This window comes from Oxyura jamaicensis, chromosome 12 (assembly GCF_011077185.1).
Source record: "Oxyura jamaicensis isolate SHBP4307 breed ruddy duck chromosome 12, BPBGC_Ojam_1.0, whole genome shotgun sequence".
Lineage (NCBI taxonomy): Eukaryota > Metazoa > Chordata > Aves > Anseriformes > Anatidae > Oxyura > Oxyura jamaicensis.
Genome location: NC_048904.1, coordinates 20,678,057 through 20,703,759, shown reverse-complemented (window position 1 = coordinate 20,703,759; position 25,703 = coordinate 20,678,057). Strand labels below are relative to the sequence as shown.

At 44.9% G+C, this 25,703-nt stretch overlaps 1 protein-coding gene and 1 long non-coding RNA gene across 5 annotated transcripts in view; both read right to left on the bottom strand.

The window, feature by feature from the left end:
* GRM7 (glutamate metabotropic receptor 7) overlaps positions 1-25,703 on the bottom strand; it is a 259,133-nt gene that overhangs the window by 216,978 nt on the left and 16,452 nt on the right. The gene's annotated exons all lie outside the window — the stretch shown is intronic.
* On the bottom strand, positions 3,505-24,466 carry LOC118173496. The gene is made up of 3 exons (XR_004754237.1): positions 22,299-24,466; positions 21,962-21,963; positions 3,505-3,947 (listed from the first exon to the last, which is right to left on the bottom strand). It is a non-coding gene; the product is annotated as an uncharacterized LOC118173496 (long non-coding RNA).

Genomic DNA, 25,703 nt, shown 5'->3' with positions numbered 1-25,703 from the left:
ATTAATCACTTATCACAATTTCCCTGTTCCTCACTACAAAATGTTGATTTCTTTAAGATTTCCCTTGCACCTTTTTCACTCTTTCCCTGCTCAGTCTGATGCTGCTGTTTCCATCCAGGTGACATTCTCTTCTCTCAATATTTTTGTGTCCTGGGCTCCTGACTTGGCTGCTCATTGACATTAAGAGGAGGCATCGCTGCAGCTCACTGCCGCGGTCGGAGCCCCGGGAGTGGCGCGAGCACTCGCTGAATACTGACATCACTGGGACCAAGATCGTAGCATCACAGAATCATTAAGGTCAGAAAAGACCTCACAGTCCCTGCTTTTTCATCGTTTATTTTCTTTCTTTGGTATCTGCTCATTTTCTTGACTCTTTGATGCTTTTAATCATAATCAAAGTCTCCTTTGCAAATCTCTTATTCGCGAGAGATGCGCTCCTTCTGCTAGCACGCATAATTAACGCGCAGGTGCCAACTTCCAAATAGACAAGTTTCTGTATTTGCCTTTGAGTTTGCCTACAAGATAGCTACTGTTGCAGTTGACCTTAATTTAGTGTCTTGTTAATTAAAAGGTGTTGCACCATCCTTACATTTGAACCCTCTAATATTAGTATTACTGCATCCTCCAAGTGACTATGATACAGTAACTGCCAATTCAATTCATATGATCTTTATTTTTAGACAGAAGCTTAGGGAAATAAGCACAAACATAAGTGTGTCACTGCAAATCTTTCCAGAAATTTCCTCGATCAGATCCTTACAAATCCTCAACTGTGCAGCCCCTTGCAGTAGACTCATTTGGGGTTTGTGCTAACGCCCTGCAGAATCCTGTAATCCCTTGTCATGAGTATGAAAGATTTCACCCAGCCTATTAACAAGCAGAATTATAGATTGTCAGGGAGTAAATCATCCACCCTTTTCTAGTCGTATCAACAATAGATTGAGAAAAATTACTCATTCATTTTTATAATCCTTTAATTCTTGCAGATGTTCATTTGAAAATTGATTTGAATCGATGAATCATAGGGCAAGATTGGGGTGAATTTTTCAAGCTGAAGACAATTGCCTTCGATGGAGCAATCCCAGTACACACCCCTTTGCCTGCTACAACTCATCAGTTTCAAATGTTTATTGTGACAAACTCTGGAGTCAACTTCTGAGGCTGCAGGAGCAAATGGTTTTTAATTAGATGAAACTCAGCTTGTTATATTTTTCCTTCCCCTGTTCCTCAGATAGGGGATAAGGGCAGGATAAAGAGTCAGAAATTCACCTTTATCAGATGCCAGCTCAGGGACACCTAAGCCCCCACAGCATTCCCCCCAGGACACGGCAGCACGGTGAGCTGCCATACACAACGCAAGAGCCACAATCACGCAGGACAATTTCAGCAGGAAGACCAAAAGAGCTCAGAGCCAGGCTCACGCCAGGATTTACATTTACAGTTTTCTATAACATACTTTAAAAGTGTCTCAAATCTCATTTGGCCGATTTTCAAACTTCAGCTTGCTTACATACATGTGGCACAAGGCGAGCACGTGGTTTCCATGCAGTGGCAAGAGCGTCCTCTTCACTCCTGAGGACAGAGGGACCGGTAGCAAAAGATAAATACAGCTTACCACAAGCACAAAAGCCAAAACAGAAGTGTCTTTATATGCTGTTGGATGCAGGACACACCTTCTGCAAGTTTTACTGTTACTTTTAAGCACTGCACATGAAGGATACAGAGTACAGCTTGCACCTCCAAGGCAGCCTAACATCACATCCGTGCAAGTGCCCAAACGCCATCAGGTCAAATGCCCCTCCTGGACCCGCAGGATTAAATAAAACCATAATAAATAAATAAAAGCTCTGCCGCCCGCTGTGAGCTAACCTGAGGATGCTGCCGCCCATGGTGCGGGCTGTGGCACAGCACGCAGCACCTGCGGGGCAGATCGTGTCCCCCTGCCCCACCACCAGCCTGACACCACGTCACCATCGTGCACTGCAGTTTTAACAAACAGAGCAGGAGCTTGCTTCTGGAAAAACAACAGCCGCTAATTCTAAACCATTACGTAGAAATGGAGTTTGAGGATCCTTTCAGAGTAAGAATAACTTGGTTGGCACAGTGCGGGAGAGGTTGTCTGGCTCCGCTGGAAGCGTTGTGGTCACACGCGGCAAACTTCTGCTGCGTAATGCCTTAAGTGCATTAGCTTTCTGCTGGAGTGCTGCGGCTGAGAGAGATCGGGAGGAAATGATCTGTGCTCTGCCCATATGATACAATTACCACTGAATTATATTCCAAAATAAGGCAGCTTTCATACATTTAATTAAATTTAATTCAGAGCTAGAAGTCATTCCTGTTATTATTTTAAATATATGCTCACCTTGCACTCGATAATACACAGAAAATTTCTTTGGGGAAAAATGAACAAGAATAGGTTTTTCCTTTTAAAAAATAAAAAATAAAAAAAATGCACAGGCAGAATGTGTTAGCCTCCACCTTCCCCCCATGCTCTGGTCTCCTTCTTGGCTAAAAGTCCCCAGCAGAAACAGCTTCTACTATAGGAAGGAAAAAAACCTGACCTCGCCTGTGCTTGTGTTTAAATAATCTGTGTTTGAACACAAATCGCTGATGACCAGTGGAAACATGGGGGGTTCAAGTTGTCTGTTTTTGTCCACGTGTTTTTACTTCTGTGATGGGAGAGCAGAATGGCCCCGTCTGCACAGTAACAGCAGTGTTGGCCCCTTGGCCCCAAGTCCCTTCCTGATTCAAAGGTCACAGCAGGGAGTCAGAGCGTTTCTCCCCCCAAACAGAAGTTTAAGGGATGACTGAATGACACCAGGTGTCTGGGAGCAGTGCACACCAGTTATCGCCGGCACCATACAGCCCTTTCAGTTTGTATGGCATCAGTGTTTTAAGGGATGATCTATGAATCTCGTCACCAAACCAACCTAGCCTAGAAAACAAACCCCAGCTCCTTGAAATTAAAGGGAAAATAGAGACTGGAAAAGATTTGAAGCCCAGACAGAGCCAGAGAGGCTGTACAGAAGAAGGAGGCACCAGGTTTGGGGTGACCCCATCTGCACATCTCCACAGAGCCCCCCTGCCTCCAGGCACGCAGACCCACGCACGTCCCACCAGGCAGGGCCGCTCCGACTGTGACACAAAGGCTGAAGGCTGCAGCGAGCAGAAGGCCCTGACGTCGCTTCTGCAGGCACGACATTTCTGCTGAATTTCAGCTTTTGTTTATTTTGCCACGGAGTGCCTTCTGGGCTGCTTAAGTGTGTGTATAATGTGTATTCTGCAGTAATTGTTTCTTTTTCTGGGGGTTAGAAAAGCTACATTATTCTTGTAGATGACAATGCCGTTAGTGTAAGGATGTACTGCAGCTCCAAACAAGGGGAGCTCTGTCAAAGCAATGAATGATTACTGTTTGCAGTGGTTCTCTTTCCCTGCAATTGTTTTTTAATAAGTAAAAAGTTCCTAGGGGACTACTATTTTTTCTTCTCCCTGCAGAGTGTGGGCTATTGTGTTGGAGTATCAGTAATAAAGAGGCTTCTCATCCATCTGAGAAGGACAACATGACATCAAGGACTCATTCAACAATGCAATTTTAACAAACGAATTCTGGGAGACTGAATCTGGACCAACACCAAACTCAAGTGAAAGATGGCCATTCTGGAGGGAGAAGAGAGGACAGTAATTTGAACCAAGAGGAGCAGCAAAGACCAATTACTTTCCCCTTCACATTTGTGCATAGAACAGCAAGAACAAGCTGCATGTTTTTCTCCTCAAAGAAGAAATGAATTACATGACTTATTAGATCCTAGGCAGTCCTTATGGTTTTACCTCCTCATACCCTTTGTCATCAACACACCCACTGCTGAGAGAGGCAAGAGGCAGGGCATCATCCAGACACTGCTAGGGAAATCTGGTCTCTCCAAACATACCAGGGTGTATATCTGTAACTCCATGTGGAAAGCAATAACAGGCTTTCTGGAAAAAATCATGTCACTTCAAACAACCAAGGCAACATCTTGACATTGGCATACAAGGGGATTTATAATTTACATTACCATCACCACAATTTTTATTCAAGATCTTGCTCGAATATTCAAACCGCTGGCATTAAGTTCTTTGTAAACAACAGCTGACTGTACTTAAGGCTCGTATTATTACTTTCCAGGTGTCTTCAGCCCATATTCCTGCTGCTGCATCTGCTACAAAGCACGAGAGCCCAAGGCCCAAGCCAAGGCCCTCTCCCTACACACAGGGCTGACAACAACCGATGGCTGCCCCGAGAAACGCAAAGCATTCAGGAATAACGGAGCCGTTTCTGTACTCTGGACTGCTGATACTTTAATTTTCTTCAGGCTTATTGGTTCCAAGTGTTTTATGAGCCTGACAGAGCTACCCTTCTTCTCCACCTCCTCCATGGGGCGGCCATTCTGTGATTACTTCCAAAGGCCAGAACATCTCCTGTCCCCACACAGGGTCCACAGGGAACAGTGACACACTGCCAATAGCTGTAGGCACTGACTGTGCTGATCTTCAAGTGCTGCAAAGCCCTGGTAGCCCCTGAGGTCCAGAAATTATCTGTGTGGTCTTTTCCTGGGTGTGCAAAATGCTTAAAGCTATGCAATCAGAAACAGTTCATACTTCTTTTAGCTGAATATGTGCCCTATAATCATGGTCAGAAACAGCTAGGTTCTGCAAGAGAATTTTTATTTTTCTTATGCTAAAGATCAATTTATTGTCAGATGGACAAGAGCAGAGAAGTTCCAATTAAATATGCAATAGATTTCATTTCATTCTTTCAGCATCATTTTAGTAAAGAGAGGCCACAAGTCTTGACAGCCAGAGAAAGCTGTGTTTCAAGGTGGAAGGCTCCCACCTGTCTTGGGAAGTGACATTACTAAACCAAATATATGTGAAAGCCTCATTTATTCCCATTGCAGTTAATAAACAAAAATCCCACTGTCTTCTAGGTGCGTGTTCAAGTCCTGAAGGCTAAGAACGAGCTAGACAAGTCCCCCTCCATCCCTGTCTGTTCCTGTTTCTTCTGCTCACACAGAAAGCCCTACAGTAAGATATTTTTTACTTCCCAACCCCAGGCACGTTGCAGGATGAGCCCGCTACAGAAGGCTTGTGCAGCCCCATCTTCTGGCATGCCACCACAGCCCCGGCCTCGTGCGGCCCTCTGGCTGAGGGCTCCCGGAGCCAAGGCCGAGCGTGGACGTCTGGAGAAGTGAGGTCCTTGTGGGCTGGGAGCACACACGGGCCATGAAGCTGAGGAGTTCATTGTGAGACAAACAGTCCATGAAAAACACAGGGCACCAGCCCACTGGAAGGCCAAGGCAGCCGAGATTAAAGCTGCTAAGGACGGTAGTGAGGGCGGCCTGCACGGAGCAGGGAGGTGCCGGCCTCGGGGCACCACGGCAGCCGAGGCAGAAGCTGCTGAGAGGCGCCCAGGTGTCAGCGCCCCTGCACAGCACCCAGCCGCTGACCCAGACCCCCGGACGCCTTGCTCACAGGCCTCTCACGTACTGCCAGGCTTCCTCTGACAGTTTGAAAGAAGCGAACAACAGATCTCAGAAGCCAAACACAACATACAGCTGACCCAGCAAACGCTTTCATTACAGAGTTCAAAGGAGTGGGGGGAAACGCTCCATGAAATCTAGAGCACTGTGTGCATATTAATTCTGTGCACAGACAGCAAGCACTGAAAATAAATGGAAGTGACACACGGACTTGTGACATGCCGGAGATCAGGACAGATTACACAACAGCTACTGTCAGCCTTCCTGGAGCATCAGGGCTCACGTCCTGCAACCTTCCTGCTCCCACGCACTGCGGCTGCGGTGGACACAATTGCCTGACAGCAAGGGCAGGAATCAACCCAGCGTCAGTCCTTGCCGTTAGTGAGGAAGTCAGCCAGTCCTCCCAAATTCTTTAATAATTAATGATAACTACCTTGGTAACATGTCCTAATATTTTAATAGCTTCTAATCAACTTCTAGGGAAGACAAAAAGTCAGCCAGCTCTGTGCCCCACTTTATTTTCTAGTCTTTGATCTCATGTAAAAAAAATAAAAGATAGTCCATCACAATTAGAGCATACTGTCACCAATAGCACAACTAGGCCATTCTGGAAGGAAAAATATTTTTGTAACATTATTCTAAATCAATAAGGTTATTTTCCACAATTTTTTTCAAAATGGGATGTTCAAAATTCCACCTAATGTGGAATTCTATGAGCTCAATGAAAAGAAGTATTTTGTTTGGTGTTATGACTCAGGTATAACACCAGTGTTTTAAAAATAATTAGAAACTTCCTGACTACAGTAAGAGCAACTTGCGTAAAGTCCGTCTCAAAGACTACCTGACATTACAGCTGAAAGCAGATTTTGAAATTGCTCCGCATGGTAGAGAGGTTCCAGCACCCCAAACTACCTGAGAACAAGTTAGGGGTATCCACTGTGAACAGAGCTGAGAACAATCATTCTCCTTCCGAGGAATAAGATTTAGTTAACGAAGTTGGTTTGAGACAGGTTAAGTAGGCAGAAGACAAAAAAGGAGGAACCAAGACGTGCCTAATGCAGGATGAACCTCTCGCAGTAGAGCTTTCCTGCTCAGCTGAGGCTCCCTTGTCCTGCAGCAGCCTCTCCACCACACTGAACTTCCAGTCCTCGGGAAAACGCAAAGCTTACCGAGAGCAGATGGACATGTTATGAATGCCCACATGAGGATCAGTCTGATTAGTATTAACAGCAACAAAACCTTTAAGGGAACTGTTCATAATTGTAGACAGCAGAAGAGCTAGCGTTAACCTTAGCCACCAGGATATTGCTTTTACAGGCAATGCAGATCTATTTAACACCCAGCCTGCAGTAATGGTAATGCAAGCAGATATTTGGCCTACTAACTTCATTGCTAGAATTGACTTGCTAGTAGGACTTGCAACATTTTTCAATAAATCTAATGTTTCAGAATGTTCTTCCTGCCAAAGTAGCACTTTATTTCCGTATTTGTAAAAGTGAGCAGTAACACATTTTAGATCTAATAGTCTTCTCAGAGGGATCTCAGAATGCGTTGCCATCATAAAATAACTGCAATGTTAAATGTAAGGAAATTCATATGTAAAGATCATTTCCCCACAAATTAAAAAAAAAGTAGTACTCCATGCTGAAATCCAAGAGAACTTCCAACACCCACCTTACACATGCATGTAGGAAAATACATGAGTCAGAGGGAAAGTTCTGCAGAAGAGCACTAACTCCCTGGAGCTGAGATTTAGCAGGAGACACTCCAGTAAATACATCTGTTCTTCAGAGCAGCCAAGGCGCCTTGAATGACTACTGTGATCATATGAAAGATAACAGCAAAAATTTGGAGTCTAAAATACTTCCATGCTATAATGGTTTGCTATTGATTGAAATGTAAAGTCACTAAAACTACAACTGTTGGCATTTAAACACTCCATCCAAAGCTGAGGCGGCTTGGCTTCGCAGAGATGACAAAAATAACAAAAGCTGCATCACTTCAGAGCTGTCTTCCATGGAAGTACAAAGATGTTATTGGATTTGAACTAGCTAAAGCGTGCATCATATTAGTTCTTAACAGAGACAGGCATAAGCCCGCAGCATACTAAAATACACAGCTATTTGGGTTTTACTTTGTTAATTTCAAGAAGACAATTATTTTCCTTAAATCAAGCAGGAGGTTAAGAGCAAGGAACTTCCACGTAGCCAGCTTGGTCAAACTGCCAGGCAGGCAAAATGCAGAGAGCTACACGAGCACAGAGGGCATTTGACAGCTGATGGAATGAAAACCTGATCCTCAGAGCGCGAGTGGGAAGTGACCATTCCGCCTCCTACGTGATGGCTATCTGTCTGTGCAACTTCCAGACGCCCGGATTGCCAAGGATGATGTATTGGACGAATCTATGACTGTTGCCTCAAGCACCTGACAACTGGGAAGAAATTATGTGAGAGTTTGTCATTGGTATGGATGTCTACAGTGCAAGAAATTCAGGATGGCCAAAAAATAATCTCCGATTCATCAGTGAGCATTTCAAGAAGCAGAACAGCCAGGAAAAATACAATGATTTTTGATATTCATCAACTCTCCTGCAGCTTCTTGGTTAGAAGGAAGAATGGATTCTTATTCTTTTTGGTTTCCGGATCAGAAACATCCCTACTTGCAGCCTTTTCCTTTAGGAGGTGCATCTTCTGCTTTGTCTTTTGCTTCACCTGACCTTCCCCTGATTATCAAGATTTTTTTTCTTCGCCTCTCAGAGCATTTGCAAAAATATTTGACTTGTCCATTTTCCCTCTCAGACACTGCAGTGAGCATTACCTGGTGTGAGGGTACCTGTGCGGGACCACCCTGTTGCACTGACACCTCCTGCCAGCCCTCTGGCTGCAGGACCAGCACTGAAGCACCCACGTGAAAGCTTTATGAATCCCCAGCTTGATTTCCAGCAGAGAGAGCATGTTTCTACTGCTGCCTGCAAAAATTTAGGGCAACGTATATACAAGACCACCTTAAATGAAAAGGAGTTTCATCATATTTACTCTTATGAGCACTAGCTACTGTTCCCACTTAAAGACTCTCAGTGGCTTCCTCTGTGGTACACAACAAAACCCAAGTAGCAGCCGCTGAGCAGTAACCTCACTGATCAGCAACTGTCTGCCGACGGGGACCAGTAACAAGGGAAGAACTGGTGCTGTGCATGTACTGCGTGTCCCTCAGAAGCATACGGACTGCCAGGTCCTGAACCTTATTTGCAACGAATGTGCCGAGGTCTGAACAAAGAGATCCTGTGAATGTGAAAATGTGAGTCACGATCTTGGAGCCTGACAGCTCAGGACCAATGGTGACAGAACATCCACCACACACCCGTGCTTGTCTGCGCAGGTGGCTCTGCCGACTTCACAGCCCTGAGTCGGGGCGAGGAGGATGGTTGAGCTTCGTTCATTTGCAGCCCTTGACCTAAAACATGCCTCAGCTGGGAACTCTGAAATGTCCTCAAACTTAGTCAACAGGATATAAAAACCTACATTAAATAAGTTTTGACAATTACAAATTTTACGTTACTTTTATTTCTCTTTACCTTTTGTTTTTAAAGACTGCAAATCATTCCTTATTTTTCCATACTCTTTAAAAAGTGCTCCTATAAGTTTCTTGCTTTCTATTGCCCTCAGTATAGGAATCTGAGATTTTTCTATAGCACTGAAAATATGCGATTAAAATTTGGTTTGGTTAAAAAGGGAAATCTTCAAAGGAAGAAGCTCAATAAAATGGTCTTTGATTTAACTGCCCCTTTTTTCCTACTGATCTCACATAGATCATTTACATTAGACTTCAGGGTTTTTTTTGATACAACCATAAAACATCTTTTCCCACAGCGTGTCTTTTTTGCTAATCACCAGAGAATAATGATATCTTTTGCACGAAGTTCGGATCTACCTCATCATCTGAGGCCTGCCAGACCATTTCAGCAATGCTCCAGGTTTTCTGACTTAGGCTAGCAGGTTACAGACCCGCAGCATATGCGACTGTGCAAAGTTCTACAGTACTGGGGCTGACAAATGGCAACGACCAGATTACTTGTCTTCCACCTTGCTCCCGGGCTCCCCTGCCTTGCCTTACCATGGAAGAGCTCACATAAACGCAGTCAGCAGAAAGCCTCCCGTCAGCACGGAGCTCAACCTGCTGCTGAAGCTGGTTCGGTGCTTGGCCACACTGAAGCCAGGATGTAATTCAGCAAGAACACCACCACTGAAGGATCTTTCTGTCCAGCAGCATTTAAACTGAAATTTAACTAAAGTGTAATGACTTATCTACATCAGTGAAGTTTTCTTAATGAAAGATATCACGGGTTTTTTAAGACACCGATGACAAAATAAACACATTTGCTCATATCACTAGAGTTTTGATAAATAAACTTACTACATTTTTCTCTACAGTTAACCTTGAAAATGTACTTTTCCAGCTGGCTGATAACTGCAATAGGAGAGGAATCAATTAAAACCTGAGTGATACAGTGATTATGCTTGAAAACAATTACTTTCTTGCACTGTTACGGTATGCAGATTCCCCGTTGCTTAAGGAAGGGCTAAGTGCCAATTTTCATTAGCACTCCAACACAGCAGCTGCGGTTGCTGGAGAGGGCCTCGACGACCAGATCGAGACAGACGTGATGCCCACCTTCAAGAGGGTCAAGGAGCACCATCTGCAGACCTGCTGGCCGGTCCCATCTGCATCCTGCTGAGACCCGAGCAAACCCTCCTGCAGATCATTTCTTGGAGGACAAGGAAAGGAGTGGACACACCCAGCATGGAGATACCAAAAGCAAATTATTCCTGATGGCTTCTTCAAAGGCAAAGCGTTTAGGCCAGTTTACCAACAAACAACAACAAAAATAAATAAAAATAAAAAGTACCTCAGAGAAACTATCTACTGAGCATAAGGGCTGGGAGGGACAGGTGGTCTTTAAAATTAACCAAAGACTCCCTCTAAGAAAAACAAATATGGATAATTAGGTATTCGGAAGTCTTATTTTCTAGCTATTAATGCTGACAGAAAATGGGTTCCCACTACCACCTTGCCATTAGCTGAACTGGCTTCTGAAGGATCCCTCTGAATTATGGAGCCACGCAACACAAGGTTAAGGAGAAATCCCTAGAAATGCAAAACAAAAGGTGGATCTTTGTGTCCAGCACAAAAGTTATCATCTAGTTTGGTGCACCTTTTTTTTAGCCTCTTTTTTTATTATTTTTTTTTAATCACTACAAACTGGGAAAATCAGGTGCTTACCACCAATAACTCTCCTTTATACATCCTCAAGAATTGGTAACTGTTTTAGGAAGTTCACCGGCAGAGCTGGATCGTTTGCACCGCTACGACCAGCCAGCAGTTGGGCATGCTCCTTCGTGCTTTGTTAGTGCAGGAATACCACCAGCCTGCTCTTGTAACAGCATTGCAGTGCCAGGAGAAAAGCATTCGCTTTTCAGGTCAAAGAAAACGTCTTCACAAAAAATTCAAGTTCACTTGCTGGGTGTAAGGGCATCAATTAGAAGCTCTACAAAATGTGGGATACACGTTTTAATTCCAAAGAAACATAATATACACGGGAAACTCCGTGACTGGCCTAAGGGGAGATTGGTAAATGCAGCCCTGAAAGAACGGGGGCAGCTTTGATCACTGGTTACTGTTATCATCTTTCCATCTAGTACTAAAGGCTAAGCTACTTACTGGGAGCTTTTTTCACTGTCCTGCATCTTAGAAGAGCTGCTTCAGGTCTTAACGGTTTAATCTTTAGACCCGTAAGAAAGGCAATGCCGCTTCCCCTCCTCCTTGCTTCAGGAGCTGGATTCCCTGAGAATCACAGCCTGCACTCTGAGCTGCACAGGCATTATCCCGGGCTCGGCAGGGAGAGGGCTGGGCTTTGGAAGCAGAGCAGTAACTTATTTCCACTGCCACTGTTGCAACAGATCCTCCTGTTATTAATGTAAACCAACTGGAATAATTAAATACTTGCATAAAGGCACACTAGAACCTCCAAATCTGATAGCACAGATGACAAAGCAGAGTTACGGCTAGGAAACGCAGAGGCCTGTGCTCCATAACCCAAACGGGTGGCAGGGTGAGGCACACGCACCGCCTCCAGGAGCCTGCGGTACATCCACATTAAATAAGTTCACTGCTGAGCTAAGCACTGACCTGGGGCTCGTTTGAGAGCAGTGCATTTGAGGCAGTTAAAGTTTGCAGCAAGTTACACTAATTAGATAATACAGGACAATGGAGTTAATATTTCACTCCTGACACCATCCTCAGGTACCAGCAGCCGCGTTCCCTCCCCACAGCACACCACTCGCCGTTACGAAGGGCAGCTTGATGCCACAGAAATCAGAAGTGTAAGTGAGGCACAGAGCACGGAGAGCTGCACTGGGAGGAGAGAGGCTATTTCTTGGAATTCCCTCCTCCCTCATCTTGCTAATGACATTTAATTGGACAGGCAGATGAGATGATAATGTATTTAATGAACAATCAGGAACACCAAGGACCTTCTCAGCCTTATGTCCAGCGTTTCTTCCTAGGTGGCTACAGCAACATATACCACGAACAGCTGATGGCTCTTTTAAGACACAGCCCAGCTGTGAGGTTTTTTTATTCAAAAATAATAATAATATTATTATAGCAGCGAGCCTTACCTGAGCAGTCCCCACTCAGGACGTGCACATCCCACAGCACAACCGGCCCACAGAGACACCCACCCCAGGTCAGGAAACCTCCATGAGAAAACCTTTGAGGTCACATCACAGAGCAACAGGCTTTTGAACCCGTATGCTGACAAGAACACAAAGAAAGCACAAAAAACATGTACCCTAGTCATTTAGTCACACCGACAGAGAACTTGGCATATTTGGAAGGCACCGAAATAGTTGGTAGTTTCATTAATTTGTGCTATGTGTAGGGATTCTGAGCGCTAGGTCAGGCTGCTCGTTATCCCAATGGGGATGCCGCTCTCGGGGGGGTCTCTGTCCCCAGCCTGACGGTCACAGGGGCTCTACCAGGCTGTGCTAGGACTGCAGGGCTGGGGAAGAGACACAGCCTGCACAAGCTGAAAGTTGTTACAACAAGACGATTATAGGAAATCGAACATTGCTGCAAAGCATGATTTTATCTCAATATCAGCATAAAGTCCACCAAACCTCAGCTTGTCCCCCTGGTGATCCACTTGAGGCAGGGACCCCTCACACCCCCCTTGGCGGATCAAGGCCCGGGCAGCCAGCTCAGTCCTCGGCCAGCTGAGCTCGGTGTGACTTTCTGCAGGGTATCTGAATGACTAAGTACACAAAAGCAGCTGAAATCAAATTATTATCCACTTGGATTTCCGCCAAACTCCAGATTAAGTTGCCAAATTACTTTCCATTAACTTTTATTTTTCCCACAGCCATTCAGTTTTCCACTATAGCTTAGCCCTCTGCCAGTAAGCAGTTCAATTGCCAGCTCTTCCTCCTCTTGCAGCTATCTCGGGGTGGTCGGGTGGCCTGCAATCCCATTTGTCCTCTGCGTGTTGGCAGACTGTCACGTGTAATACAGAAACACTGACTAATGCCAACGGGCTTGATGCAACATCCACCTACATCTAAAAATAACTTTCATCAGCTTGCACGGTCTGGAAGGAAAAGCCATAGGACCATGCTATAGAAGCACTACGATGTGTATGCATACAGACATATAACCTATAAAACAAAACCTTTTCCCACAAGGTCAGCCAAGTGGTGGAAAAGGAGGTTTCCCAGGGGCAGGAGGCTGGACCAGGACCTCCAACCCACCGGCATCACTCTGGGATGACAGCTACACCTGCATGCAGCTCCACTCTCCTTTGTTGCTTCCCCAAATGCTCATCACATTTAGCAAGAATCAGCACATGTTCTGCCTGGTGCAATGTCCAGTTGGGTAAACTTTTAATGCTCTAAACTGAGATTTAATAACAGCCTAATTGAAAGCAAGAGCGAAGACAGAAGGAGAGTGATGAGAAACGCCAGAGGTTTCCAGCCTGGCCACTGAGGAAATTTAAGTGGCCTGTTGTCAAAGCATCACCGTTTCCACAAGCCAGGAGCTGTCAGCTGACGGATGAGGACGTGCACACATCTATATCTTGCAGGCAGATGTGGGACCGAGCAAAGAAATATTGCCATGCTTGGTGTGACACTCTCACTTAAAGTCACTGGCTTGCCGAATATTTTACTTCGGGAGGTTTGTCCCACTGGAACCATTTCGGTTATTTAGCCCGGAAAAACTGCCTTTCAGTCATCCTGCTGGGACTGATTAATTATGCTTCTTCTAGGGAAGAATATACATAAGAAAAAGGAGGGCAGCACAAATACCGCTGCAATAAGTGAAGTCCTGCTGCTGGGCACTGCAACAAATGGAGGTTTGGCCACGCCATTTTCATCCCATTAGAGTTAGCTTTTATTTTTTCCTGGGAGACATCTCAATCACAGCATTAGCAGCTCATTTCCAACATATAAAAAGGGCTACTGAAAAAATCACCCTTCTATTAACAAATCTTTGTTTACTTGCAAATCCCTGCTTAGCCCTTTCCTGCCTCGTGTCTGTCCCCGCAGTGGCAGAGGCTCGCGTGGCGGGGGAGCTGCCAACCGACGTGGTATTCAGCTAATACTTGTGAAGCTATAAATACGACTTCAAAATATCCTCTTTGATAACATCAGGCCAGATTTCATAACTTATTTACTCTGAACAGCAGCTAGCTCCACAAATAATCCCACCGACTGCAGGATTACTTCTACCATAACCGATGCATCTGATGGGCAGCAGTGCCTTAGGTTCGGTACTAACGTGCAGCTTCCCCAGCCCACCAAGGGTTTCTCACAGCTTCTCGGGTGAATTTTCCTACCCGTAGTTTGATCAGTTCAGGATAAAAAAAAACTCACCAAGGCCTTTGGGACCAAGAGAGGGTTTAGGGTGTGTGGAAGAGGCAGCCAGCACCGGCTGCGCTGATCCACAGCCCCGGCGCTGAGCCCAGCTCCAAGCAAGGCACCCACTGCAACCCCTCCTGGCACAGCAGGACCAGGGACACAGCCCCCAAAAGCGACTCAAAAGTCACGTACACTGGTTTCATAATCCTGGTAATCTGCTATTCAGACTTCATCCCCAAACAGCACGCTCATAACCCAGAAGAGGTCCCCTGGTGTAGCACCAGAGCAAGCCAAAAATTTCCAATCCTATAAAAATCTGACATTGCAACATACACTAACCCAGATTTCGATACTCAGGAGCTCTGTACTTTGCTACAGTAGCTTTGATTTCATTTACAGCGTGCTGCGCTCCTGCCCAAAATAACAGCTCCTCTCCCCTTGCTGGCTGTGGAGGACATGTGCCTGGCAAGGATTTCAGGTCAGGTACGGTGGGGCCCTTCATGTAATGAAAGGATTAATCCTTACAGCGAATACCAGGACTGCTCTTCCTAAACTTATCTCATGGACTCAGCAGTTCAAACTGCATGAATGACTCCGGGGAGAGCGAGAGCAAGAGCACAGACATGTACCCTCAACAGGGGACGTGCTGCCAAACACAACCACGGAGCTCCTCCAGGAGAGGAGCACCACTGCTCCCCCCACCACACTGCCTGTGACTGCGTTGACAATTTCTCCTCTTTGATGTTGTTTTCTTGTAAAAAGGGCAGAGGGTGGAGTTTTGTTCTTTGTGCTTAAGAAAGACTCATTAAAATGTGCTTTGGGATGTACTCTTTTTTCCCAAGTATTTTTCATTATTCTTCAGATTAATTTACTTGAAGGATTACCAGGGGACCAAGCCACATGTACGTTTTATGCTATATCATTTGTTTTTCAACCATAAGCAAGATTTTAAACAAAACAGAGTGATTTATATTGTGCTGAGACATGTTAATAGATGCAGCAGGCAAGGCTTGGATCCCAAGTCAATGACAGATCTTCCTCCAGCCAAAGCCTGCACCAATTACTCTTTCCGACACAGAGGCATGATTAAATCCTTTCAGCAGGAGAACAGCCTGGGACTCGTCTCCTCTGCACCACCACGCCGTGGAGCAGATCAGAGGTAAGGTGGGAAGAGTGATGCATTCCCTGGCTTCAGACACTGGGGCACGGCTGGTGGCTGCGGTCTGCGTGTGCTGGAGATCAGAGAGCACCCGTGTGCGTCTGCAAGCACCAGCACCGGCATGGCAGGAGGGGGGACTGCAGGAACCGACACAGCGGAGCAGCGGCTGCACAGAGAGATTGCTTCCTCCAGCCCGTGTTTGTTTCTGCGCGCTGCGATGGCCTTTCAGGATATTTTGTATAAATAAGCATTGCATTAAGGACATCGCTGACCTATACACCATCCTAATGGAGATGTCTTGGGAAGCTCCCAGGGTTTTGCTAGCTGCCCAAGCACAGCGGAGGACAGCACGGGCTCAGCCTGCATGCCGGCACCGTGTGTGTCTCGGGGAGCAGGCACGCTGCCGGCTCACAGCACAGGGTTTGCAGGGTTGGGGGCTGATTTTCAAGTGCTCACGTGTAGGTGTGATTTTTCTAATTGTCGTTCTTTAATCTTTTGCTCCCTTCTGGTGTTATTTCAACGTTGAGTTGCACAGCCAATATAAGACACTTTACATATAAACTGCCTGCAGGGATGACACCATCAATCCTCCACTCTATTCACAAAATGTATTATTTGTTTCAATTTAAGAGAGATCATTGCTGGATTATACAGTTGCTGATGAGGATTTATATTTACATTTTACAGCAAGCAAAATACATGTCCCATTTTTTTTTTTAAGTCATCTACACAAATGTGAGAGGAAACAAAAAAATCAGTGCGTATACACTCATGAATGCCTGCAGATCATATTCTGAGACTTATCTTCACTTCAGACAATATTGCAAATTAGTCAGCATCTGTACAACATCAGTCGCAGGAGCTCGATCATAAGAAAGAATTAAAGGATATTACTGAGGCAGTTCTTAATCTTATGTGGCTGTGAAACTGAATACTCATATGTTAGTTTAAACGAGATGGAAAAGGCATCCAGTTGTGTTTCAGTGGCATCGTATCTGACAGCAGAAATCTGCACCTTTGCCGTATTAAACAAGGGTATTAATTTCCAGAAATGGATTCACCATACAGAAATGTCAGAGATCACAAAAAACGGGACTGTAAAGATTAAGGGCAGAAGAAACTGAGTTCCAGAAGATATTACACTTATCTAGTCTGACCTGTTGAGCAGCATAAAGCTTGTAAAGCAGCAGATTTCACCAATAAGTCCTTTGACATAAATCTCATGGGATGTGGAAAAAAACAGAGATGCATCACAGAACTGGCTGAACTCTGCTTTCCCATGTAGCTCGAGAAAGAAGAGAGCTTAGCTGTGATTCTCTGCATCACCCGCAGCCAGTAAAAGTTACAGCTTCTCAGAGAAGAAAGGTTGCCTCCGTGGGAAATAACTAACAGGAGCTGAGTGCTAAGTCTTGCCTCGGAAAAAAACAAAGCAAAATTCTTTTCCAGGACAGTGGCAGGAGAAATGATGCTATATCATTACATGGACTGTCCTCCACGACCAGACTGTGTTCCTCAGAGCATTGGCATGGTCATGCCAGGAGCTCCTGCCTGCCCAGACCCACCAAAACCAGGACCACCACGCTCCACAGCCAACACGAACAATTCCCATCGATCCCCCAAAGCCCCAGCACAATAAGGTTATTCAGGCGCAACGTAGAAAAAGCCCCAACATGCCAGATACTGCCGGAGCAGAGCAGCCATCTGTCCACCAACCTCCTCGCTCTAGGCTGGCTGTACCCACACCTCAGACAGCGCCACATGGGAGCACGGATTCCTTTCATTCCCCTGCAGTATCACCTCCAGCAGGTAGCACAGCGGCACGACTGATCAGGGAATTTAACACCCGGTGCGGAGCGTTTGGTAGAGATGAAATGCTTTCTCACTTCAAACTTAGTCAAATCAGTACAAACGCTGGCCTCTCATTAAAGGTCTTAGACACGTGATATGCCTTCCTGCGCCCTCCTTGCATTCAGATTATTTGTCTAATATTTCCACCATATTTTCTCTTCCAGTTACCGCTGGCTATAGGAAGCGTGCTACAGTTTGCACACTGAGCAAAACACCAGGCAGCTGAACTCAAGAGAATCAGCACTTGTAACAAAAAATGCAGGCCTGCTATTCTAGCAGTATCAGAAGCTTCTGACCATATTTTGTTGTTATACGAGGTGACCGGATCACAAATCAAAACCCAGCAGAGAGTCTGACATTTAGTGGTTTCACTGGCATTTCTGTCAGACCAAAGGGGCTGACCCAAACTCATGGACCTCAGTCTATATAAACACAAGCCTGGACTCAATTCATCAGGCAGCTACCCCTCCCTGCCTGATTAAAAGATTGCTTCAAACAGAGGCAGCAACACAGATCCATACTGAGGAACATACAACCTCCTTATAAGTCTGATTTACCCTAGGCAGCTTTGGTGCAGAACAACAGGAAGGTACTAAGACAAAATAAAGAGCATAATAGGCAGATACAGTCAAATCCAAGCCAAGGAATCCCATCTCCTTTTAATGGTTTGTTCTGACATCTGGATCAGCATCTCAGGGCCAGAACAGCTGCTGTGTACTGCTGAAGCTCACTAGCCCTGTTTGCTTGATAACATGTGGTATTGAATTATTAGTGAATTGATAACAAAAGTGATTTTTTTTCATATTCACTGTAGCTGTATAATCACAGAGTCACATTTGTCTTAGAAATTACTTTTAGTTGGATGTATGCACACGTGTAATCAAGGAATTGCAAAAGTTTATGTTGCAGGGCACGAAGAGCACCCATCTCTCAGGTAGATGGCCCCTTCGGCTACAAGTACAGATCTGTTAACATGGGCTGCACAAGGGCTTACAATCAACTCAGACTGGCACAAAGTTATTCAAAGATGAGTCAGAGAGAAAAACAGTGCCCAATAGATTAAATCAGCCATTGTGGAGCCCAATCTGTTCAAAACCCATTGACACAACTGTCTGAGAAGGCTGCCAAAGCGGCAGATGTTGCTAAAGCTTCCCCGAGACAGCAGCTGGATGGCACGCTGGCTGTTTCACCAAAGAGCAGCAGGAAGCAGAGCGGCGCCGAGGCAGGGCCCTGCTCTGCACCGCGCGTGGCACAGCCCTGCAGAGGAGCACAGGTAACTCCAGGTACAGGGCTGCTGCTAACTCTTCTGCCAGTGAGCACCAACACCAGCTTTGTGACTGAGGTGTGTTGCATCCTGTACCGCTTCCTACTGAAAAACAGTACCTGAAGCAAACGGCTGACCTGGAGCTACTTCACCAAGCACCATCTTCTACACTGCAGGTGGATGTGATTTTAAAAATAATCAAAAAGCAGCAGTCCCCCCAATCCAAAGCACAGCTGTTCATTACCAGATCTCCAAGCACTTGCGGCGGGTGGGGAAATTCAGTCACTATTTTTCCCGTTTCACAGTTTAAAAAAAAAAAAAAAAGGCTAAAAAACAAATAAAGGAGCTTTGTCTGACACATCCTACTTTTCTCGTGGTACTGGTCGGTAGGATTGTGATGATAAGTTTTGTCACGATGAGGAACAACACAGAGACACCACTACTCAGATGTACCACGGGCTGTAGGGCACGGCACAGCTGCACCTGGGCACCCCACAGCACCCAGATACTGCGGCAAGCACAAGGTGGGAAGTCCAGCAGTCTGGGACTGGTGCCCAGGCTTGCTTCAGGGAAATCATAATTTCTGATTTGTGTATCTGTGAAAACAGATTAAATTGTGCTTAGTCATTTTCAAAAGCAATTGGAGAAATGACCCAGAAATTGGTTGGAAAACATTACATATATTCATTATTGCTTCTTCTATTGCACATGGAGAAAACAGTCACCATAAAAAGATTAACGTCTCCCTCTTTTTCTCCTTCACCTCTTAATGTGAATTTCTTCCACATTTCAAGACATTAGTACTGTTTTGCAAAGTTAAAAAAAATAAACACATCAGCAATTCTCCTGCTGTAATCTGGAAGACAGTAAAAAGATCTAGGACTTGCCCACACGGCAGAAATTAATTCAGATACTAATTCTGGGAATTCAGAACTGAAATCACCTCAATTCAGCCTTTTGTACGAACACTTACTCATAATAAGGCTGAAGTAGGCTTAATCCACTTCCCGTGTGAATTGAAGTGAACCAAACCGCAGTCAGTTCGGAAGGAGCCTCGTGCACCAAGATGGGGCGCTTGTCCCAGAACCTGAGCCCGGTTTCCTTTACTCCTGCTCTCACCACAAGGAGCAAACACGGGGTCGGGTCCCAGCCCCACTGGCATGGGGTATCAGCAGCCTTGTAGAGAAGGACATTTAACCTAAAAGTCTACAGGACTTTGTTTTTTAAACACAACAGTCAGAACAAACTCAGGACACCAAGTTAATCCAAACAAACAAAATAAAGCACCAGAGAAAACATACGATATCCAACACACTTCATTTCAACAGTTCTTCACTTGATTATTTTTCTAGACAGAAAGACCCAGTAGGAGCATATCTAATAGGGACAGCATTTTGTGATGATATATGTTAACTGAGATCTAATGGTAATTTTAGGCTTGTGAAGTTAGCTCTGAAACCTGAGAGATTCACCAAGCCTTACAGCGGAGGCTCTCTGTATACAGGAAGGACTGCCTTCCTGGGCAGCCTGAAGCCTCTAGAAAACATTTAGCCACGCTCTTCTTCAAAGTGGATAAACAGAGAGCCCTAAGAGACAACGTTTTAGTAAGCTCTCCTTATTGAAATGGACTGCTGGGGAGAAAGGGTGGAAAAAAAGGAAAAAAAAAAATGGCAGAAGTCTGGCTTTGGGATGTGGAGAGCAAGCACGGGCAGCAGGGCAGGAGAAGGAGCCCGTGTACCTGAGCACAGGGACAGGGGAGGGATAAGAGATGCAGATCGGAGCGGGGTGAGCTCAGATGGGCATCCCCATGTGGGAGCAGCAGGCTGCGGTCCCACATTGGCAGGAAGAGTTTCTGAAGCCATTTGTTCCTTATTTTCCACTCCTGCGTGCAGAAATCACCTTGATCCTGTGCATTATATAATGACAAACCTTCCCCACCAGCCTCTGACACGGATAGTTACTTAAAACACTTTTAAGAACATTCCTTTGATTTGTATGTTAGTATTCACTAGGCAGAAAAAACAGGCCAAAAATAGGATTTGCTCTAATGCAGTCTCATCTTCTTGTTTATTTCTTATTGTTTCCTCCTGCATAACTATGTAGGTCAAACAGATCAAATTAATTTCAGTGCCTTTGCCTGCACACCACTAACATGGAGGTTAAACGGCATCGATGCGGGCTCTCTGAGCGGGAATACGGCAGCGTTAGCTCCCCGAGCTGGAATAAGTTTGACCCATTTATTAAACTTCAGTTTCACAGCCAACATTTCATAATCTGCTTATGCATACCTGATCTTGTCAAAAGCTCCCCGTGCTAGCCCCAGGCCTCCTGCTCCCCAGGCAGGCAGCGCGCAGCAGCAGAGCTGCAACACACGAGGAGACGCCGCCAGGGCCTCTGCGGCCACAGCTGTCACGGGCCAAGATGGGAACGTGCTCTTCACTGTGGGACTGATTTGCAACAAGATTTGGATAATTTACTCCTAAAGGCAGAGTATCTGCAAGTGTTTTCTTAAAGCTGCCCAAATAAAACCATCGCTGGCAGGGACGCCCAGCAGCTGGGGCCTGCTGCGTCCGCTGGCAGCCTCTGAACAGCAGCACCGTCCCCAAGAGGCAGCACAGGCACAGCCCAGGTGTTCCCCCTGCACTCATCACCTCTGTGCTCCCCTAAAAGCACTCAGCAGGTTTCACACCAGCCCCTTCCTCACCAGGGCCGTGCCCCCTGCCAGACCCACGCACCGCTCCCCTCGGGGCAGGCTGCAAAGCCGTCACCTATCACACACAGTTCGATCCTGCTTTCCTCAATGAGCACAGATTTATCTGAATTATGGTGTCATTTGCAGAAAACAAAGATATTATTATGAAATGCAGCTTTGGAGCAGAAAGGCCTTTTGTGGTTGAGTGAGAACTCATGACCCGACAGGACTCCTCATTCAACGGTCTGCTCCGAGATAAAACCTCCGTGCATCGTTTGTGATCAATTGTAATTTCAAATCATTTTATCTTATTTATGGGTGACTGTGAAGACACTTGAGCTAGCAAAATAATTCATGTTTGTTTGCACAGACAAAGCCAAATTTAATAACACAGCCTTTTTAAAATAAATAAAGTTACACGGTACATAAAAGCGCACTCAAAGACATTCTTTCTAGAAAGGTCACAGCACAAACTCCAAAGTGCTGCTTTTCTCTCTCCGGCAAGAGCCTTCCCTCAGGTATACTTGATCACCTCATGCTCCAGTAAAAAAGACCCAGTACATACACTTCTGCTGCAAGCCAGGAGGTTTCTCCTGCGAATGTAGCCCCGTTAAAGCCAAAGCTCCCACTTGGTTCCTCAGCCCCCAAACAAACCCCCAAGAAGTTACAAAACAGCTCGCAAAATGACAAATGCTGTTACGGAATCTCTTGTTGGGGGGGCACACAACACACACAGCTGCAGGCTGGTGGAGGCACACGGTGCCAGGCAGGAGACACTGGGCAGAACTGGGGCTCAGACACGTCACAAGAGAGGGGTTTCATCTGGGAACTTTCAGCCTCTTGCTTCAAGAGCACGGAAACACCTCTGGAGAGGAAAGCTAAAGACCCTTTTCCCCAAGATTACCTCAAGTCTGCTCAGATTATCAGTCCTCTGCCGCTAACCACGTCCTCTCCTCATGCTGCTCCTTCTACAGGTGTCCTTCTGCCACTGTCCCTCCCCACACAGCCACCCCCTCCCTTTTCTTACCTTCCTCATTTCCTCTCTATTGAGCCCATCTGTATCCCTTTTGCCTTAATTCACCTCCATTTAGCACCTGCCCTGCTCCCTCCTGGTGCATGCAGTACTGCTGGTTTTGACATGATTTCCTTCTTTTCCTTTTCTAAAAGGAATGACATTACCTTTTTTCGCTTTTGATATTTTGACCCCTATCCATTTTATACCTGATTTTAACAGTAAGGAGCAGCAGGTGCTTAAGATCCATCCTTTTACCCGCTATTAATATTTATTACCCGGTTTGCTGTCAGCACTTTCACCTGCCTGGCAAAACGAAATCTTGACATGCTGGGAAAACAAATGCGAGTTGTCACAGCCCTGCGTTCCTCCACAGGGAGGGCTTTGGCCCGAGAGATGCCAGGAGCACGCGAAGGGTGCCAAGGGAAGCCGTGCGTGACTATCGAGCCTTGAACACAAAGAAGAAGAAGAACTCACGTCCCAGGGGAGATGGCTCCCTTCGCCCCATGGCCCACACGGGGAAGGACGATTTTGTGGCTTACGTTATCCAAGTTCACTGCACGGCTCTCACAGATTGTCTTAAACGATCAGAGGCAATTCACTTAATCTGTTATGCCTCTCAGTTCTCCATCTGCAAGAGGGAGATAATACATCTCTCCTCCAAAGCCTTTGTTTTTTCTGCTTAGACGGTAAATTCTTTAGAGCGGGGACTGTCTCATTGTACATTTAAACAAAGCCTTGAAGAATGGTTTAGGTTAGGGTCTTTCAAGTCTGTGATAAACCCCCCAACAACCCCGCCCACAGAAAACCGAAGGAACTGGCACCAAACCAGCATTCTGCCTCTGCCTGTCAGGAGTAAACAGCATCCAGATGCTTTGCTTACCTTCCCTACGGCCCTCGAAATTGCTGTAGGAATTATTTTTGTGTTTTCTTTTGACTAGATAAAAAACAAACGATGGCAATGTTGAAAGCATATATATATATATATGCATATATATATATATGAATCTTCTACATTTTATATGTTCTGAATTTAATTTTCCCCCAAAACGCTCTTGGGGGAATCACGTAGTTAATTTAATAGTCCTAATTTTAAATCCATTTAAATGTATTTATGCACCTTTAGATCAAACTCATTCAGTCATTTACACCACAGTAATGAATTGTATGACAGCAATGTATACACAGAAAGAAATCCTTTCCTTTTGTAGAGCATGCATTAGCACCGATTTATATATTCAATAGTTAAGTTCATTGGCATGCATAGAGTCAAGGGATCTTTGTTAAACTAGGACACTTGATGGTGACTATTTGAGAAGACGCACATTGAGAAAGTCTTTCCTATTTTCACGTCAGGAAATTAGAAATATTATAATGAATTCCAATTTTTCACATCTTTCATCAAAGCCTTTGAAAAAGGTCAGTATTTAAACACGTTATTTTAAAATGCCTGCTGCAATTTGCCTTTCCGTGGTAATTACAAGGAAAGATCCCACAGCATAACACCAAAACAATCCTGGGGGACTCAGAAGAGTCCTGATTGTCAACAGATTTCAGCATCTGAAGGAAAAAAAAAAAAAAAAAGCATTTCATAGGCATAATGAGTATGATGGTCACAGTAAACATCATATAAAGTACTTACATTTCATGCTTTCTCTGAACTGGGAGCTCCCTAAAGCCTGGGGTAGCCTAAATATGCTGATATTTATTTATTTATTTATTTATATGTTTTCAAACTGGTCCTCTACATGTTTTTAAGACAAAACTATTTCAAAACTATTTGTTAAATTTGACCCAAATTTTGAAAAGGTTCCACCTTGACGCCACCTTTGCATTTTTATTTATTTATGTATTTTGCTGTGGTAACTCCCAGCTGTAAGGGCTCACTCAGATCCCCAAGCCTTTAATCTCTTTACTACTTATTCAGATTCCGTCCTGGCCCCAAGAAACCGGGAGCTGTTGCCATCCCAGGGATGTATGAATAATACTGACTTCATGCAGAACAGCAGTCAGCATCCCTTCTCCAGTGCAGTGCTTTCTCTGGCTCCCTGACGCCCCAGCTGAGCTGCAAAAAAAACCACTCTTTTTGAATCATCTCTTCCCATGCCCCTGTTGAAGAACTTCATCCCTGCAAGGATGCCCTTGGCAGCCCCTGAGAGTTTGCGGGAGGATTTCCTTGGGTTACTGGGAAATAACAGTGCCTACAAAATTACCTACCAGATACTCCAGCTGCAGTTGGGTTCCAGCCTCACTTATTACAGTTGCAAAAAACCTTGCTATCTGGCTCATATAAAATAACAGAACTGCACTTGCAGTGATTGTAACTAAATGCAGTTAACCTTAAAAAGTCACTTTTACAAACAGACTGAATTTATCTGGATTTAAATTTTAGTTCTTGTACAAAGACTTAAGAACAGGTTCCTCCCCATTATTCAATTTAACAATAATAATAAAAACCTCCATGACAACTATAACAAAAAGACTCTGATAAAGCCTGAAACCTTTTTGATAATGAAACATACAATTTCCCTGTTTGAAGCATCATTCCCCAGAGAACATTAAAAAAAAAAAAAGACATAGAAGAACTGTCGTTTTAAAGCTGCTAATGTAAAGAACTGCGTACGTGAACAGTCCGTGTAAAAAATAGACTTTCAGAAAAGCTCGAGAAAAAATAGTGGGTGGGAGAGACGAGACAACTTAAATGCAGTGTCTCATTAGGACAATTACAGGAGTCAATAAAAACTGGCAAAATTGAAAAAGATTCAGTAGGCTGCTCAGTTCAATTTCCATTTAATTCACAGACAGATAGGTCAACCACAGCCAGTAGTCATCTCGTTTGGTTCCCGTGGTGCGGAGGACACAGCAGTACTGGTAACCACCTCTTCTCTCTTGGCATCCAAGCATACCTTTTGTCGGATCGTGACAGCTATTCACCATCTCATTGCTTTTTTAAATAAGTCTATAATCACACATCTATATTGTAGTTCTAACAACATTAATTAAGAGCAGATAAACTGTCATATAAGAAACACTAACGTGCATTAATTAAGGTTAGTCCTACCCTGACTCAATTCAGTTCTAAATCTTCCAAGTTTTTTCGTCAATACCTTTTCATTATAATGCCAGAGAGGAATTAATGCACTGAGAGGATGTCAACTCTTTGAAGAGGATCAAGCACTTGGGATGCCAAAATAACCATCAGAAGCACTAGATTAATACATTAAGTACAAGTGAGATAGTCAAAAAGTGTGAGAGCATCGATGCGGTAGGTCACACGGCTGCACTGCCGAGAGCACT